The sequence below is a fragment of the Aethalodelphis obliquidens genome, unplaced genomic scaffold (genome assembly GCF_003676395.1).
Source record: "Aethalodelphis obliquidens isolate GAN/ISIS:26980383/991018 unplaced genomic scaffold, ASM367639v1 scaffold6, whole genome shotgun sequence".
NCBI classification, from domain to species: Eukaryota; Metazoa; Chordata; class Mammalia; order Artiodactyla; family Delphinidae; genus Aethalodelphis; species Aethalodelphis obliquidens.
The window spans coordinates 6,347,029-6,365,190 of NW_020837950.1; the positions used below are offsets into that span (position 1 = coordinate 6,347,029).

General features: G+C 37.6%; 1 protein-coding gene across 1 annotated transcript in view; it reads left to right on the forward strand.

Moving 5' to 3' along the window:
* Window positions 1-18,162, forward strand: part of COX7B2 (cytochrome c oxidase subunit 7B2) — a 166,297-nt gene that overhangs the window by 72,596 nt on the left and 75,539 nt on the right. Inside the window, exon 2 of the mRNA XM_027103045.1 lies at window positions 8,692-8,747. The gene's annotated coding sequence lies outside the window, so the exon portion shown is untranslated. The remainder of the gene's footprint in view (window positions 1-8,691; window positions 8,748-18,162) is intronic.

The following is an 18,162-nucleotide window of genomic DNA, read 5'->3' on the forward strand; positions in this document are numbered from 1 at the left end:
TTAACTTTTGCTTGTCTGTAAGTCTTTTGATTTCTCCATCAAATCTGAATGAGATCCTTGCTGGGTAGAGTAATCTTGGTTGTAGGTTTTTCCTGTTCATCACTTTAAGTATATCTTGCCACTCCTTTCTAGCCTGTAGGGTTTCTCCTGGGAGATCAGCTGTTAACCTTATAGGGATTAACTTGTAAGTTATTTGTTGCTTTTCTCTGACTGTTTTTAATATTTTTTCTTTGTGTTTACTTTTTGTTAGTTTGATTAATATGTGTCTCAGCGTGTTTCTCCTTAGGTTTATCCTGTATGGGACTCTCTGCGCTTCTTGGACTTGGGTGACTGTTTCCTTTCCCATGTTGGCGAGGTTTTATACTATAATCTCTTCAAATATTTTCTCAGACCCTTTCTTTTTTTCTTCTTCTTGTGGGACGCCCATAATTCGAATCTTTGTTCACTTAATGTTGTCTCAAAGGTCTCTGAGACTGTCCTCCATTCTTTTCATTCTGTTTTCTTTATTCTGCTCTGCGGCAGCTATTTCCACCATTCTATCTTCCAGGTTACTTATCCATTCTTCTGCCTCAGTTATTCTGCTGTTGATTTGTTCTAGAGTATTTTTAATTTAAGTTATTGTGTTGTTAATTACTGTTTGTCTTCTCTTTAGTTTTCTAGGACCTTGTTAAACGTTTCTTGTATTTTCTCTATTCTATTCCACGATTTTGCATCATCTTTACTATGATTACTCTGAAATCTTTTTCACGTAGTTTGCCTATTTCCTCTTCATTTATTTGGTCTTGTGGGGTTTTATCTTGCTCCTTTGCCTGTATGATATTTCCCTGTCTTCTTATTTTGTCTGATTTACAATATTTGAAGTCTCCTTTCCTTAGGCTGCAAGGTCATAGTTTCTCTTGCTTCTGTTCTCTGCCCCCAATGCTGGGGTTGATCCAGTGTCTTGTGTAGGCTTCTTGATGGGAGGGAATGGTGCCTGTGTTCTGGTGTGTGGAGCTGCATCTTTTCCCTCTGATGAGCAGGGCCGTGTCAGGTGGTGTGTTTTGGGTTGTCTGTGTGCTTAGTATTACTTTAGGTAGTCTGTGTATTTATTGGTGGGTTTGTGTTCCTGTCTTGTTTGTTGTTTGGTATGAGGCATCCAGTGCTGGGAGGTGCTATCAGTTGGGTGGAGCTTGGAATCAGACAGCGGCCTCCATGAGAGCTCTTGGCGATTAATCTTCCCTGGGGCCAGCATTCTCTAGTGTCCAGCATCCTGGACTCGGTGCTCCAACTCCAGAGCCTCAGGCCCAACTTCTGGTCGAGGGACCAAGACACCACAGGTCACTTGTCCCAGCAATAAAGGGGATTTGAAAAAAAAAAGAAAAGACTAACAAAACCCCAGACAAATGGTAGAAAGTAAAATCAACGAACAGAAACAAGGAAACACACACAGACAAAAGAAACAAAAACAGAGCCAAATAAGTCAAATAGAAAGATAACAACCAAACAGAAGAACCCAAGAGTGAAATCAAAAAATTAAGAAGAAAGCTGACAAAAACCCTAAACCAAAAAACAAAGCCAAAGCAGAGTGCCAACTGAAAAGTGAAGCAAAGAAACCAAGCAAACTGACAAAAATAATATTAAAAAAAAAAGAAAATGAGAAGGGAGAAAGAAGGGAGAACAACAGAAATTCAACATAGAAACAGAAATATACAAAAAAATATATATTTAAGAAAAAGAAAAGATAAAGAAAACTCCAGAGAAATGGTAAAAGCAAAATCAAACAAAGAGAAACAGAAACAAGGAAACACACACACAGGTAAAAGAAACAAAAACTGAGCCAAACAAATCAAAAAGCAAGAGAACAACCAGACAAATAGAACTCAAAAATAAAATCAAACAATTAAGATTAAAACTGACAAAAACACGTAACCTAGAAACAAAACCAAAGCAATGTGTTAACTGAAGAATAAAGCAAGGAAACAGAACAAACTGATAAAGGTGATTAAAAAAATAATAATGATAAAATAAAATAAAAAGGGCAAAAACGAGGGACAAGAAAGCAAAGTAAAAATAGACATTGAAAAAATAATAAAAATTAAAAATATGTTATAAATCATGGAGATCCCAAAAGACTAAAAAAAAAAAGAAAAAACTAACCAATGAACAAAAAAAAACTAGAACCAACAACAGAATGAATCAAAACATAATAAAATTAATCGTGATAATTATGTTTCCCTCGGGTCTCCGCTATATGTGTCCTCGCCCACGCCATGAGTCACAGCCCACCTCTGCCTCCCCAAGAGGCTCACCTCTGCCTCCCCAAGAGGCTCTCCTCTGCCTCTGGGCTGGTGTCTGGACCTGCTGTGGGCCCTGTGGGCACCACTCAGACTGTGATCTGGCCCACTTCCTGCGTGTGCTACCCCCAAAGTCCGCAGCTGCCTGAGCTTCACCATTTTCATTTGTGGGAACACTCATTGTCTACTTAGATATTCCATAGATGCAGCGTCTACCCAGCTGATCGTGGGGATTTAATCTGTAGCTTGTACAGCTGATGGAAAGATTTTCATTCTTCTTTAGTCACCCTGTCTCTGGGGTAAGGTTTGGTTTTATCCCTGCCTCTGCGTGTGGCCCACCTACAGGAGTCTGGTCCTGAGGCTGCCTTGGAGCTCTTGGCTCTGCACCTGTGAGGACCGAGTGCAGAGGTGGTATGACTGCTTGGATATTGGGAGCCCCAGTGGCTCCAAATGCACAGGGAAGCCAGTGGCCATGGGCTTAAGAGATATGGCCCTAGTGAGGCCTTTTCTGGTGCCTGGCATAAGGCACGTGAGGGCTAGCTCTGAGGGGGCTTTTCTTTTTATTGCTCGGCAGCTGGCACACAGGAGCCAGCCCTGAGCCGGCTTCTTTTATTGTTGTCAGCAGGCACCGGCGTGTGGGGAGAACGAGGTTACAATAGTGGCTCCTCCCCCTGTGTGTGACTCAGAAATAGCACCCAGTGGCAGTCCAGTCTTCCTCCATAGGCATTCCCTGCTGCAGATTTCCTCCCTCCCATCCCCTCAGTCTGTCTCCCCACAGCCAACAGCAGTTTTCTCTCTGGGCCTGTTCTCCAATCCCCATGCATCAGCTCCCAGCCCCCTTGCACACCTGTGAACACACATCCCAGTCTGGGGCACGTACAGCCGTGGTACGGACCATATGTGTATTTCTCACTCTGTCCCCTGTGCCACAGATTGGCCGCTTCACCTTCTTCTGACAGCCTCAAATGCTTCCCTTTTATCCCAATCAATTTCCCTGTCGGAGAGGGGGTTTCCCCAAATTTGGGAATCTCTCCTCTGCTTCATCTCCCCCACCCTGGGATGCAGGTCCCATCCCGTTTCCTCTTCTCCTCCTTCTCCCTTCTTTTTTTCCATCCTACTCAGTTATGCAGGGATCTTTATAGTTTTTCCAGTGTCCGAGATTTTCTGCTAGTTTTCAGCCAGTGTTCTGTGAGAATTGTTGCATCTATAAATGTATTCCTGATGCATCCATGGAGAGGAATGAACTCCACGTCCACCTACTCCTCCGCCATCTTGAATCTCCCAAGTTTGCTCTTTCGGGGAGTAGAAAATAGATATTAATGTTGAGGTATGTTTTTTCATGCAAGATAACCTATACTGTACAAATATATTGTGCATTTGGGAAAACATATAAGACATGTATGCTCATTTAGCAATCTGCTGTTCTTTTTCTTCTGTTCTTGAAAATGCTCACCAACTTGTTCTAATAAATAATAATTATCCCTGGGTATAGCCATAAATAACACAAAGAATGATAGTTGATAGAATCACAACAGAAATTCTGGAAAGAGCTGTATATCTCACTCAATCCAACACATTCATTTTAGCAATTCTGTGTCAATTTATCCATCTTTCTTTAGATCATTAAGGAAGATATGTGCTCTGATTTTTGCTTTAATCTAATTATCTTTGCAATAAATTCTTAGAATTCATCACCCAGGAAAAACGTGCTTTCTTTCATAAAATGAAATACTTCTTTTTGTTGGAAATAAGATTACACAATCTGTATTTTGGTGTTTGTAATAGCTGTGAGAAAGCACAGGGCCAGATTTAATTTTCAAATATACTTATGTGGACATAGTTTTAAAAACAGTTATTGTCTTCAATTCATTAAAACAAATTGTTGAGTGGGTTAAACATTTTGTAGGCCCTTTTTATTTAGCTTTAGTTTGTATATGTTTATCTAATGGTGTATTTCCATTTGCTTGTCTAAATGCATATTTCCATTTTCATGCAAGCCACCTCAATCATTTTGGAAAGTAGCTTTTCAGTCAGGTGATGCTTATTGAGAACATACTGTGTGCTAAAATGTGTTTCAATGGAAAGCTAATAGGAATAAATTCTATGGAAGGGCATACATTCAAGTGACAAAGAAGATTAGGAAAGCCATTAGTAATAAAATAAGTTGAAAACGCCTCCATGCCATGATCTAGTCTTATACTTCCCTTTGTTTCATGGTGCCGAGGACATGACTGAGAATAATGAAGCCTGCTAACCTGAACCAAGTGAAGTACATCAGCAATTGATTTAACTTTTAGCCTTGATGATGGAGCAAAACTTGGGGAAAAGCTGATGATGCAAGGGTTGTATTGCTAGGTTAGCAGAGTATCTACAGATAAATAAACAGTAAATATATATATATATATATACACACGCACATACATACATGTATATGTGTATACACTATATATCAGGCAGAGTAAATGTGTATATATATATATATATATGTATATGTTTATATATATAATTGACCCTTGAGCAACACAGATTTAAATTGCAGAGGTCCACTTATAGGCAGATTTCTTTCAATAGTAAATGCTACAATACTATATGATCCGAGGTTGGTTGAATCCACAGATGTGGAACTGAGAATATGGAGGAACCATGGATATAGGAGGCTGACTATAAAGGCATAGGAGAATTTTCAACTGCACTGAGGGTTGACACCCCTGACCCCTGTGTTGTTTAAGAGTCAAATGTGTGTGTGTGTATTTATACACACATACAACACATACATATACACACATACATTGATAAAGTATATTGAGGACATAAATGAAAAGGGAGATGTTTGGCACATTTTGGATAGCATTGTTCTTATAGAACAGGAACATTGAATACTTGCACATTTTTTATCCAATTTGCCCCTCTATGTAACTAAGTGAGTGCTCAGTATATCTTCATTGAATGAATGAATAGGAAAGAAATTGCTTTCAAAGCACTATAGGGAAATAGGATGCTCACTGTAGATAAACCTAGATAAAAGCTGAATACTAGTCACGTTAGGGCACAACATAGTCTTTGATTGTGTGACTGCTTTATAAATAGTATAAGTTTGCATATGAATTATAGATATACAAAAAGAGGCAGGGCAGCTTCTTTCACTGAGCTATATACCTAGTTAATTCAGGGCCTTTCACATAATACATGCTCATTAGATTTGGTTGTATTGATTTAAAAAAAACACGTACATTAAAAGCCAATCTAAGCATATCTAAAAACAAAAGTTTAAAAATAAGTTATGTTAGCTACTTAGTAGTTAAAATGAACTGACTTTGATTAGTATTAAGTGTTAGCCAGTTTTGAAATACCAACTTTCAAAGCCTTATAAACAGTGAAGTAGCACAACTCTGGCACTAATTGGGTCTTCCAGGGAGCCTAATAAGTATGTATGTCTTTTACTTAGCAGTGCCAATTGCCACTTTCTCCTTGGAAGGAGGCTGAAGTGGAGGTGGCTCGGACTTGGTTTCTCATGTCCCTTTCAATGGTGATCACCTATGAGCTGGCTAGACTACTAGAGCCCACCCCCTCAAAAACATCTGTAGGGAAACTCATCATTGCTAAAAAACAGCTGTAAATGTTTCAGCTAATATTCTTAGTGAATGACCACCTAGAGCAGAAAGAACTGAATGCTTTCTGGCTTCTACCAGTACCCACGTAGAATCACTGGCTCTTACCACTTTCTTCCAGGAAGGGGTAACGTAGACGACCCCATGGTTGGAATGGAGGTGGCTCCACCTGGCTTCTCGTGTACCTTTAGTAGTGATTACACATGAGCCTCTAGCAGGTCAGGGGACTCAACTTTCTCTTTGCTCTTTATCTATTTGTCAGATTTCTCTGAGGAAGCAGGCAATAAGTCCCTTGGAGAAATGCTTTTCTCTTGGTTTTCCTCCTACCTCACCAGCCTCTCTTCCTTGGTCTTTTCCTGGCTCTTTCATAGCTCCCTCACCTCTAAATTTTGTAGTATCTCGGGTCTTGCATTACTTTTCTATTGGTGCATAACAAATTACCTAAAACTCAGTGGTTTTTAAACAACAGATATATATTATCTCACAGTTTCTTTGGGTCAGAAGTCTAGTGTAGCTTAACTAGGTCTTCTGTAAGACTGCAGTCAAGGTGTCAGCTGGCGTTGGGGTATCATCTGAATGCTTGACTAGAAAAGGATTTATTTCCAAGCTTAAACAGGTTGTTGGCAGGATTTATTTTCTTAAGGCTATAGGAGTGAGGGCTTCATTTCTTGTTGGCTGGGGGCTGGAGACGTTACAAGATGCCAGCTAGAGGCTGCCCTCAGTTTCAAGAGGCTACCCTCACTTCTTTGCCCAGCAAAGGTTGAGGTTCCCCAATATGGCTGCTTGCTTCACAAAAGTCAGCTTGTGAGGGAAAAAGCTCCAGCACAATTGGCACTGTAATAATGTGATTACACAGTGTCAATCACCTGCATGCTGTCATGTATTCTATTGGTTAGAAGCAAGTTACAGGTCCTGCCCACACTCTAGGGAATTGGAATCATACAAGAGCATGACCACCAGGAGGCAGGGATGATCGAGGCACCTAAGAGTCTGCCCACCCCAGGGCTAGTCTCTGTCATCCGTCTTCTCTGTCTGTACTCACTTCCTCTCGTATCTCACGTCTTTAAATACTGTCAGTGATTGGACAACCCTGTTTTATATTTAAAGCTTGATATCCTTCTCTAAACTCCACACTGATATAGCCACTGCTTTCTTTATATTGTTCCTCTTCTGATAGACATCTCGAAATTCATATATCCAAAGTCAAAATAATTATTTCCCCTAAAAGTAACCTGTTTTTCCCATGGTTTCCCAGTCCCACTAAATGGCAGCTCTGTTCTTTCAGTTGCTCAGATCAAAAACTTTTATGCCATCCTGACTCTTCCTGTTCTCTCATATCCAACATCCAATTTATTAAATCTTTATTTTTAATTTGCCATTTCTTGGTTAGTGTACTTATCTTCAGGTAACACTAGGACCTGATCTAAAATATAGGGCACTTGGTGGCTCTCTGGCAACTGGAGTCCTAATGGGAAGAAGTAACCTCTGTCTCCATTTTATACCAGCTGGCTCCGGGCCTGCTTCTAACAGGATGGACCACATGGAACTCCAACACCACTGCTCTCTGACTTCGCTATTGATGGAAACTCTTGTGGCTTTGCCACATGCCAGATTGGTTCATGTCAGATGTTGCCTCTCACCAAACAAGGCTGCATTTGCCTTAATGAACCTCTCCGTACAAAGATTAAGGAGTAATGCCGATAATGGTAGTCACCTAACTCCTCCTAACATACTCTCTCTGCAGGGTTTTCTCCTCTGGGGCCTGTCCTTTTTTCATCCAATGTTCTTTTTTTCTTTCCTTCTCGCCCACATTTTTTGGTTTGTTTTTAATTAATTAATTAATTTTTTGGCTGCGTTGGGTCTTCATTGCTGTGCACAGGCTTTCTCTAGTTGTGCCGAGCCGGGGCTACTCTTTGTTGTGGTGTGCCGGCTTCTCATTGCAGTGGCTTCTCCTGTTGCGGAGCACGGGCTCTAGATGCACGGGCTTCAGTAGTTGTGGCACACAGGCTCAGTAGTTATGGCTCACGGGCTCTAGAGCGCAGGCTCAGTAGTTGTGGCACATGGGCTTAGTTGCTCCGCTGCATGTGGGATCTTCCTGGACCAGGGCTTGAACCCGTGTCCTCTGTATTGTCAGGCGGGTTCTTAAACACTGTGCCACCAGGGAAGTCCCTCACCCATGTTTTGGAAAACTGTGTTAATATCTGTTTCTGGGTAGGTAGGGCTTCCTATCATCCACATATACTTTGGTCTAAAGTAATAAATGTATCATTTTCTCCAGGTGTATTTTTACTTTATAGAATGAAAAAAATTGTTCCTATCACTAGAATTTGAGACATTAGTATGATGGCAAATTTGATTTATGGCACAAACAGTAGAGGAGTTCATGCTTGTTTCCCTGAACTCACGTGGAAGAGGTAGCTCCCTATTCTCCATACACATAAGGTGAACCTTGATCAGAACTCTCCCTATTTGAGCTTGGGCACAGGTAGATAGTAACTCATGGAGGCAGCTGACAGATGAAAGGGGGTGATCTCAAATACATGGGTTGAGAAAAATTTACAAACTCCTTCTGTATCACTATAGAAAGACAGGTAACTATGTCCTCTTCCTTTCAAATACTTTGCAATTCTTTCCTTTGTACTTTAAGTTGTTTCTTAAAGTTTATTTAATCAGGTGTCACTCGTATAAAAATATTTACTGTTGGTGAAGTAGTCTATGGTGATTTTCTCTGGGTAATATAGCCCATCCTTACCTTTTGCCTTTTTCTGTTTCCTTGAAACCTCACACTAATTTTCTAATTATATTTTTAGGAATCTGAATCTTGAACTTTCTGAGGAGAGCATCTGAGCTTCAGAGTTCCTATCAGGTAATGACAAAATATGGAAAAGACCCATGGTGCTGAGATTAGAATTTCACTGTGAGTGTCAATTTTAGATAATGTTGAGGATCCCTCCTTTTTTATGAAAGAAAGAAAGAAAGTTAAAGTTCTGGTAAGAAATTTTGTAAAAATTAAAATTGACAACAAAACCGTTTTAAAAAGTTGTATGTACTCTTAAGCACTCTATTTATTATTCAGAATTAGCCTAACCACAGAAAGTATAAGAGACATATACCAGTCTAAATAAACAAATGTTTCCAAAATAAGATATTTCCTATCTGTCGAAAAAGTTTTACTTGATTGACTAACTTGATAGTCTTAATGCAATCAGTTGGATGAAAAATAAAATGTGTATTGCCGGCAAACATTTTAGAGAGATAAGCACTTGTTGCAAGTACTATAGTATACATGCTTAGAAAAATCTTTACTTTGGCCAACTAAGACCACCACATGTTTTAAAATGTCATCCATCATTTCAGTGTTAAGAGCGCCCCCTGGTGTGATTGTCTAATTATGTTTATGAGAAATTTAGGCACTATTTTTTTTTAATTTTTAAAAAGTTTTATTGAATTCTTTTTTTTATTGAAGCATAATTGATTTACAATATTATATTAGTTTCAGGTATACAGTATAGTGATTCAATATCTTTGCAAATTATACTCCATTTTAAGTTATTACAAGATAATGGCTGTAATTCCCTGTGCTGTACAGTATATCCTTGTTGCTTATCTATATTAGACACTGTTTTTAAAACCTCATTTTGCTATTAGATGGTAATAGACCTTCTTTTTATACTCTGCTGACCTGACCAGTATGGTATGTAACTATCTAGAAATATGAATTTAATTTTTTCCTTGCCGTTATCCATGTTTATATCTGGAATCAGTGGTTAGCTTGAAAGTAGAATTTGGTAATAGTAATCCCTAAACTTCTTCAGTTAAAGTTAAGGACCAATAATATATCCTTTGGTAAATGTGAAATTGTATACTGAGATAAAATTTTATAGGATAATCAAATTCTTTGGTGGTAATAACCTTGTTAAATGGCAAATTTCTGTGAACAGTTTCTTTTTGGTAAACTCATGGGCATTTTAATAATTAAACATGAGAATTCAGACATTGCATTTTGATTTTGAAATATTCATTGTTTGGAAAAATTAATCCAAGTTTTAAAAGATTTTCTTACAACCCAGCAGCCCCCCTATAACCACGGAACTTGAAAATGTAAACATAATAATTCATCCCTGAATCACAATAGACCTCTCATCCATCCCCAAAATCACCCCCACTCCTGTAAATTCTCATTCGAACTTGGCAGCAGGGTGTCTATTTTATTACTGTCATTTTTCCTTGCATTTAATATTTAGTCCTTTGGGAATAATTAAACCATCCTTGCAAAGTGAAAGTGTGTATAATATTCTAAACTACATTTCTGTAAATTTGATAACTGCAATTATATTTCCCCCTACTGTGTCTTCTCCAAACTTAGATTGTTGTGATCGTTTTAACCATTTCTCATAGGTTCTATGTTCTAAACTTGATCATTTACAGGGCTATCACACTGAGCTGTTTGGAATAGACTGCTTTTACTTTCATTTTCTTCTGTATGGTTCCTCTTTCAATTGAATTCTGAAGCCATAAGCTTAGCACAGTATTTATATTATGTCCTGGCCTGTTAAAAGGAAATTTTCTAAAATATAGAATAAAAAAAAATCAGAACAGCGAACCTATCATAGTAGACCTGTGTTTGAATCTGGTTTGCAAATTTATTAGCATCGTGACCTTGGATAAGTCAGTGAGCCTCTCAGAGCCTTAATCTCTTCTCCTGTAAAAGGGAAATACAAATCAGTACTTTGCAGAATGTTGTTAATTCATCTTTTATGTTAATATGTATTTGAGATTTATTATCTGCCAGATTTAACTAAATGCCTCATGAGCATTTAGTTCTCACAACAGTTCTGTGAAGTAGGTGCTTTTATTTCTATATTATTGATGAGGCTTAGAGAAGCTAAGAAGCCTGTTAAGTGCAAAGGCCAAGATTCCAATCGAGGTCCTTTTGACTTAAAATGAGCTTATAAACACTGTGCTTCGTATATGTTTTAATCCTACTTACTCATTTCTGCTAATTTATTGATTTTGTTGTCCTTAAGGTCAGATTATCTCCCAATGCACAAACATACAGGAAACCAATCTTTTGAAAAAGAAGAGCTGGATCTTTTAACATGGATGCTCTTCTTGTCCGAAAACCAGAATTATTTTGAGAATTTATTCTTCTATACAATTTTTTTCAAACCAGGCAATGCACTAAGAGATCCTTTGTTATTATTTTCGTTGAGCTAATAGCAGTAACAAGGACTATTGGGTTGGTGAACCTTAAGGCACCTTCATGCAGAATATAAAGGCAGGATAATAGAATGCTAATTTTAGGCACTGTTGCATGCTTCCACCTCACCATTTCTGCTGGTTTTCTCGGGAGCTGGGACCACAATCTATTCCTTTTTGCGTTGCTGTTCTTATTTAAATATCTAATTACTTGGATTGGCTTTGTGAAGACTACATCATTTTCCTTATGGTTTAAGAATTTTTCCTCATATTCTAGATACCAGATTTTATTCATTAATTGCTACAGAGGCTATGTTTCTGGTTTCGCTAATAAGTTGTTTTGAAGGCTACTAAGTAACTCACCATGGAAACATGGTGTGAACAGGCTTGTCCTTTGCTTAATAAAATCTAGTGTTTCATAATATTCCTTTGGTCCTTGAGATTTGCTCTAGGAAGTAGGCTGTTCAACCATGATTCAAGAGCACATTGTTGGGTTTCTCAATGGCTGAGTGACTGTTTTCTTGTTGAAGTTGCCTCATGTGCTTGGGTCAGATGTATAGGCATTAATGTGAGCAGCTGTGTATATTATTATGTCTTACTGAGGTTGCACATTATGCCAAACACCACTGCCACTAGGAAAATCAACTCAATCATCATCATTGAATCCATGAATGAGTGAAGAAATGGGAGTTGTTTTAGTTTTCTACCCTCATTTCTGCCCCACTCCTACACTTATTCCCCTGACTGCCTACCACACACATGTGCACACACAGCATTTGGTGAGTTTGTTCTTGGACTTGTTTAATGTTTGTGGAATCCGGTCTTTTTTTCCAAATCCTCTGATATTGTTTTGGGTTAAGCCCTCATATTTTTCATTTGAACAATTGGAATACTCCTTAACTGAATTCTCTCTCTTCAGTGTTACATGCCTCCAGTAAACTGTCCCTAGTAACACCAGAATAATTTTCCTAAAACATAGAACTCATAACAGCTTAAAATTATTCATTGTCTCATTGTTCAGAAAGAGCCTTTGGTTCTTGCTTACTCTCTTCTAATTTGTCTCCCTACCATTGTCTTTACCCTCTGAATTCTGTGCTTTGCTCCACTGAAAAATTACAAATCCCAGAATGCTTTTCACTTCCTTTGCCTTCCTGTGCCTTTATGCACTAATGCACATGCCTTTATGCCAGTAACACCCTTCTGCACTTCATTTGGCGGGCTCCACTTTCTCCTCTAAGACAATCCTTCCCTGACAAAATTCTCACCCCACAAGCACATACTCAGTCTAAGTGCTTCTTCAGGGGAATTGCAAGATCCTGTGCTCACTTCTGTTGTTACAAGGTTTAGATTAAGGTGGGCAGCTTGAAGGCAAGTATTATGGTATATTATTCAATGTACCACAGAGCCAGATATTTAGAAAATGCTCAGGACAACTTTATTTATGAAGCCCATGAAGAGGCTTAATGAAGAATAGAAAGATACTGTGTTAGGATTCCCACGAAGATCTCATGCCTCAGTCAGGCTTTCAAGCTTATAGATCAAAATGTCTGACTTCTGTCAGCCATTACTGGGCAAGATGGTGAAGCAGCCATCAGTTGACGTTATATGCTCTCTTTCATTTACATTGAATCTTTTACATTTTCACTTAAATTGACTTTTTCCCAGCACTCATATACGCCTCAGTACCCCTCTGTGACAGTGATTTTTTGTGGCTTAATATTCATTCTCTTCTTCTTTTTACTTGTGGTGTCAAGAGAAAAAAAAAGACCACAAGCCCCCCATTATCTCTTTCTCCTTTTTGCTATGGGAGACAATGTGCCATAATTCTGTCCAATGAAATATAAACAGGAATCTGATGAAATTTCTGGGAAGTCTCTGTGTTCTTGCTGTTGATGGTATCTTGTCTTCCTTCTGGCCCTTTCTTTCTTCCTTGCTCCTGGAAGGTACACACGATGACTGGAACTGGAGCAGCCACCTTGCTGCCTTGAAAGGTTAGGAATATTACTGAGATTTTAGCCATGACATACCTGAACTTTCAAATCAATAACAGTAATTTCCTTCCCTTGGAATTCTCATTATATGAGCAAAATTTACCGTTTTGTGTTTAAGCCATTGTTATTTGAGTTTTCTGTTGCATCAACTGACTCACTTCCCAAACTGATACTTCTTACATTTTAAATGAATGCATTAGAAGTTAGTGGTATAAGTTTTCCACCTCTCCACCTATGTTTTATATCTGTTAACTCAACAACCATGTATTTAGACCTACTGTCACCATGTATGTACTACCCTAGACACTAAGATATAATGACTGGAACACCATGCCTATGTAAATGGCTTATAGTCTCATGGGTGCATAGAAACAAAATTAATTATGATATTGTGTATTAATAATGATTAATTATGACAATATGAGATAGAATATATAATACAGCAAATGCCACAGCAGTATATGTAGAAAAGCCTGAAGGTAAACAGAAGAGAGTATTTACAATTTGATCAAGCTCTCCTAAAAGTAAAATCAAAATTTTTAAAATCAGAGAAATGAATCTCTCATCTGGGATTTCAGGCACCCTGAACAGGACTTAATCCTTGTGCCTTTTTAGTGACAGCGTAGGTGGTTACTTACCTTTATGTGTCAGCCTTCTGCCTCTTACTAATAATTAAAATGAGCACTGTCTAGGAGACCAGAGATAAAATCCACACTTTGAATTGCTGACAGGCTGTCTTTGGAAAGCCAAACTGGTGAAAAGCAATTTGTGGAGAAGGAGGGACAAGAAATGACACAGGAAGTTGCCAAGGATTCAACTGACACACAGAGTAGTAAGCCAAGAGCTGTGACAAGGATGGCAGTAAACAAGAAACCGAAGCTCAGTTGTTGAAAGGCAAGAGTTAGGTAGTGGAGAGAGACATCAAAGCATTAGGCAGCCAACAGCCTGGAACAAACTCACAATGAGGGAGAGCTAGGGAACAAGCCTCCTCAGGAGAGCACAAAAATAGGCTCCAGGACTCCAGGACTCTCGCTGAAGTCTGTGAGGAAGGCCAGAAGCAGATCATAATAAGGACACTATTTATAAAATCACAGCAACTCAAAGGAGTTAAAATGAGAAAATGGTCTCAAAGTAAAGCATAAAAATTTTAATCAGTCAATGTTTTGAAAAGACACGAAACACTCAAAGAAGCTGATTCAAAAAGAGAGTCCAGGGACATTGGCATTGATTTCAGTGCTTGATCTTAAGGTGATTATTTTTGGTACAGATTTTGAAATGAAAAAAAGCTCAGGAAAGGCAAAATCAATATGGAATAAAATTTCTGGGATTGGGCCAAATGCCATTCAGAATTCTCAGGTCTTGGGATAAGCTACAGAACTGAGCACATTACCATTTATTCTAACTGTGACACAGGGTTTTCCCAGAAGATGAATGAGAGGAAAGCTGCCAGTGATCCAGGTTTGAATAATAAGGACTGACCATCTCCAGTCTACCACACACTTGAGAGAAGCTATGAATACCAATAAGGCATCAAGACATGTTGTGTGATCACAGAATACTCCATACTTTTACTCTACTCAGGATTAATGGACCAAGTTATGCTTGGTCTGTTAATGCATGACCACCAGGGTCTGATAGAAAATTATAGATACTCTCCTAGGGCATAAGTCCAATCTTCCTGAAAAAAACAGGGAACAACTAACATAGGTAACAGGTATTTTGGCTTCTGTGACCATATTCCATCTGTACTCTTCATCTAATGAGGGATGCTAATTACCTGTTCTAATGAAATTTGATCAAGAGTGGTTTTCTGAGATATATGTATATCATATATATGAGATATGTTTGCATTTTATGTATTTTTATATCTGAACTATATTGAATCACTTATAATATTACAAATTATCTAAATTATTTCTAATGTAAGACATACAGGTAGTTCATTCATGATGTTTTTTTTTTTACTTTTAAAGTGCTGCCTCTGAGGAAGCATGATTATTTTGCATGATGTCAAATGTCATAGAATAGGGATTTGACCTAAATAACTTTTAACTTTCCTTCATCATTTGATGCTGATCTAGAATATGCAAATTCACCTAAATTTTCCTAGAAGCTATTTTGCTTGCTTTGCCTCATCTGTGAAGCAGTAATGTGCTTTCAAAGAGTATACTGTTTTCTAGATTTACATTCTATGCATCCAGAATTCAGTAAATACCCATGTTCACTTTATCCATGTCTTCTTTGTTTACAGTAATTTCAGTTATTTCAACCTCAGTCTTTCGGAATGAGGAGTTCTGACCTTTGGTATCTTTTTCACTTATAAATCTGTTCTATGGTTTATTATTATTATTGTCCTTCTCCAAACCTTACCTTGCTCTTTGGTATTTCTGAAATGTGGCAGCAAACAGCATGAGGCTGCATAGGAACACATAAAACAGAATGTTATAAAAAACTCTGTGGATATTTAATCATCATTACTTTTCTGAGAGCACTGTCTCATCCTGTTGATGAAACCTATTCCCAAAATTACATATTCCTGATTTTTATAAACAAGTGTGTGATTATAGTAAGCCATTAATATTTGATGAATATGACTTGAAGATTGCATTAGATTTCCAAAAGGGATCAAGGATATATAATAATCAGGAATTACTTACGAATTTGCAAAGGAGTTTGATTTAAAGAGGTGTTTTTTTAGCTTCCCAGTATCCTCTTTAGATTATTTATATAGGAAGAGATATTTTTATGCCAGGAGTTTTCATCTATAGAAAACCCAAGTTAATGTTTTCATTAATTTGTGCCTATATTTTTATGTTTGGGTTGGATCTCATTTTTATGGTGTGCAGGCTCCCACAGGTGAGTCTGATGCACACCAATATATGAGAACATTCTAAAATATTCAATAAAATTATGAAGAGAGACAGTTTTTATAATGAGAAGATACTTAGAAGTATGTTTAAGGTTCTGTGTTGACTTCAAATTAAATATAATTGCAAAGTATATGTTGCGGACTGAATATTTGTGTTCCCCCAAAATTCATTTGTTGAAACCTTAACTTCTAGTGTGATAGTGTTAAAGGTGGGGCCTTTGGGAGCTTATTAAGTTTAGATGAAGTCATGAGAGTGGAGCCCCCATAGTGGGATTAGTATTAGAGGTATAAGGATTATCAGTATAATTATTATAAGAAGAGGAAGAGACTAGAGCTCTATGTGAGGACACAGCGAGCTAGGACACACTGCAAGCCAGGAAGAAAGCTCTCACCAGGAACCAGATTTGCCAGCACTTTGATCTTGGACTTTACAGCCTCCAGAACTGTGAGAAATTCTGTTGCTTAAGCAACTAAGTCTATGGTTTTTTGTTACAGTGGCCTGAACAGATTAATACGGTATGCATTGGAAGCCAGGAACAGTTTGAAAAATTTCAAATCTTTTTCTTCCTTTTTCAAAAAAAATATATATTTATTTATATATTTGGTTGCACTGGGTCTTAGTTGTGGCTGGCGGGCTCCTTAGTTGTGGCTCGCCAGCTCCTTAGTTGCGGCACGTGGGCTCTTTAGTTGTGACAGGTGGGCTCCTTAGTTGTGGCATGTGAACTCTTAGTTGCGGCATGCATGTGGGATCTGGTTCCCTGACCAGGGATCGAACCTGGGCCCCCTGCATTGGGAGTGCAGAGTCTTAGCCACTGTGCCACAAGGGAAGTCCCTCAAATCTTTTTCTAATTAACTAAAGTTGGCTACTAAACTCACAGCTGCCTTCAAGTGTCAATAAAGAATGGCAGCCAAATGACCAATAGTGGGCATTACTGAAAAGATGCTCTATCAGGAAATAGAATGTTCGGAAAATGTAGTGCAGATATTTTCTATAACTAAATTGAAATATGGAAAAACTTGGTTAAACAGAATGCCTAGAGAACAGTGTTCTAATTTCATTGGATCTTTGATAAAATTTGAGCTGAATGTCCTTTGTGACTCAGTTGTTATTGACAACTTTCTTTATCATCAGTAAAATGCTATCCTATCTTCTCTCCCTTAATGTAATCAGAACTGAATCTTTTTTTTTTGCATTTGGAAACTTTACCCTGAAGCATATTTCTCATTCTGTAGTACGATGGAGGGATAAAGATGAAGAATGCATAGGCTTCGTTTGTAATGGGACTCTCTAATATTAGTTTTGTGTGATTTGCCACCTTATGTTACTAATGGAATGTAGAGAATTCTAGATAAAGTTTCAAGTTAATGGTTTTATTGAAAAAAAAACTGTTTCAAATCTTAACTCTTAAAAGTATTTTTCAATAGTTGAATTTATAATGAAGAGATTGACACTTTCATCATAATAGCCATTAACCTAAAGAATTTTGTAAGAGAGGACTTAGGAGATTGATATAATCTAAAATAAACTACTTAAAACACACTATTTAAAGCACAACTAATTCTGCACACTACTTTTTGAAATTAATGTAGGTCTAAACAGAGCTCTATCTATAGTTTATGTCATACCACTACGCAGTATGAAGTACTTATTCTGTGCTGGGCATTGAGTTAAATGTGTACATACACATGCATACACATATAAAATCTCATTGCTATATAATATATATAGTCTAATTTCTGTAACAACCTAGTAAAATTAATATATTTGTGAAATTAACATGAGTTTGTGTGTTTGTGGGTATGTGGGTGTGAGTGTTCAGAGCAATAGCAAACAAAATTGTTCTATTTTATTATCAAGTAGAACATATTTATTATTGTTGTTAAGCTTGTTCTAAAATTTGAGGAAATAAAATTAAAACTTAATTGAACTCTCAGAAATAAGGGCTAAAATAAAAATATGGAAGATATAAAAGAAGCATCACTAAAATTATTAAAATAGTGTCCTCACGGGAGTAAGAATCAGGAATAGGGCAGGAACAGCAGGAGGCTTGTGTTTTATCTCATAAACCTGTTAAAAACCACTTGATTTTTTTAAAGAATATGCTGTTATAAATATGAGGTTTAAAATGTAAAAAAGTAATAAAATCATTTTATGAGTTAAAAAAAAGAAATGAAGTGCTTAAAATACATACTGTCAGAACCATTCTAGGGTGCTTTAGAAT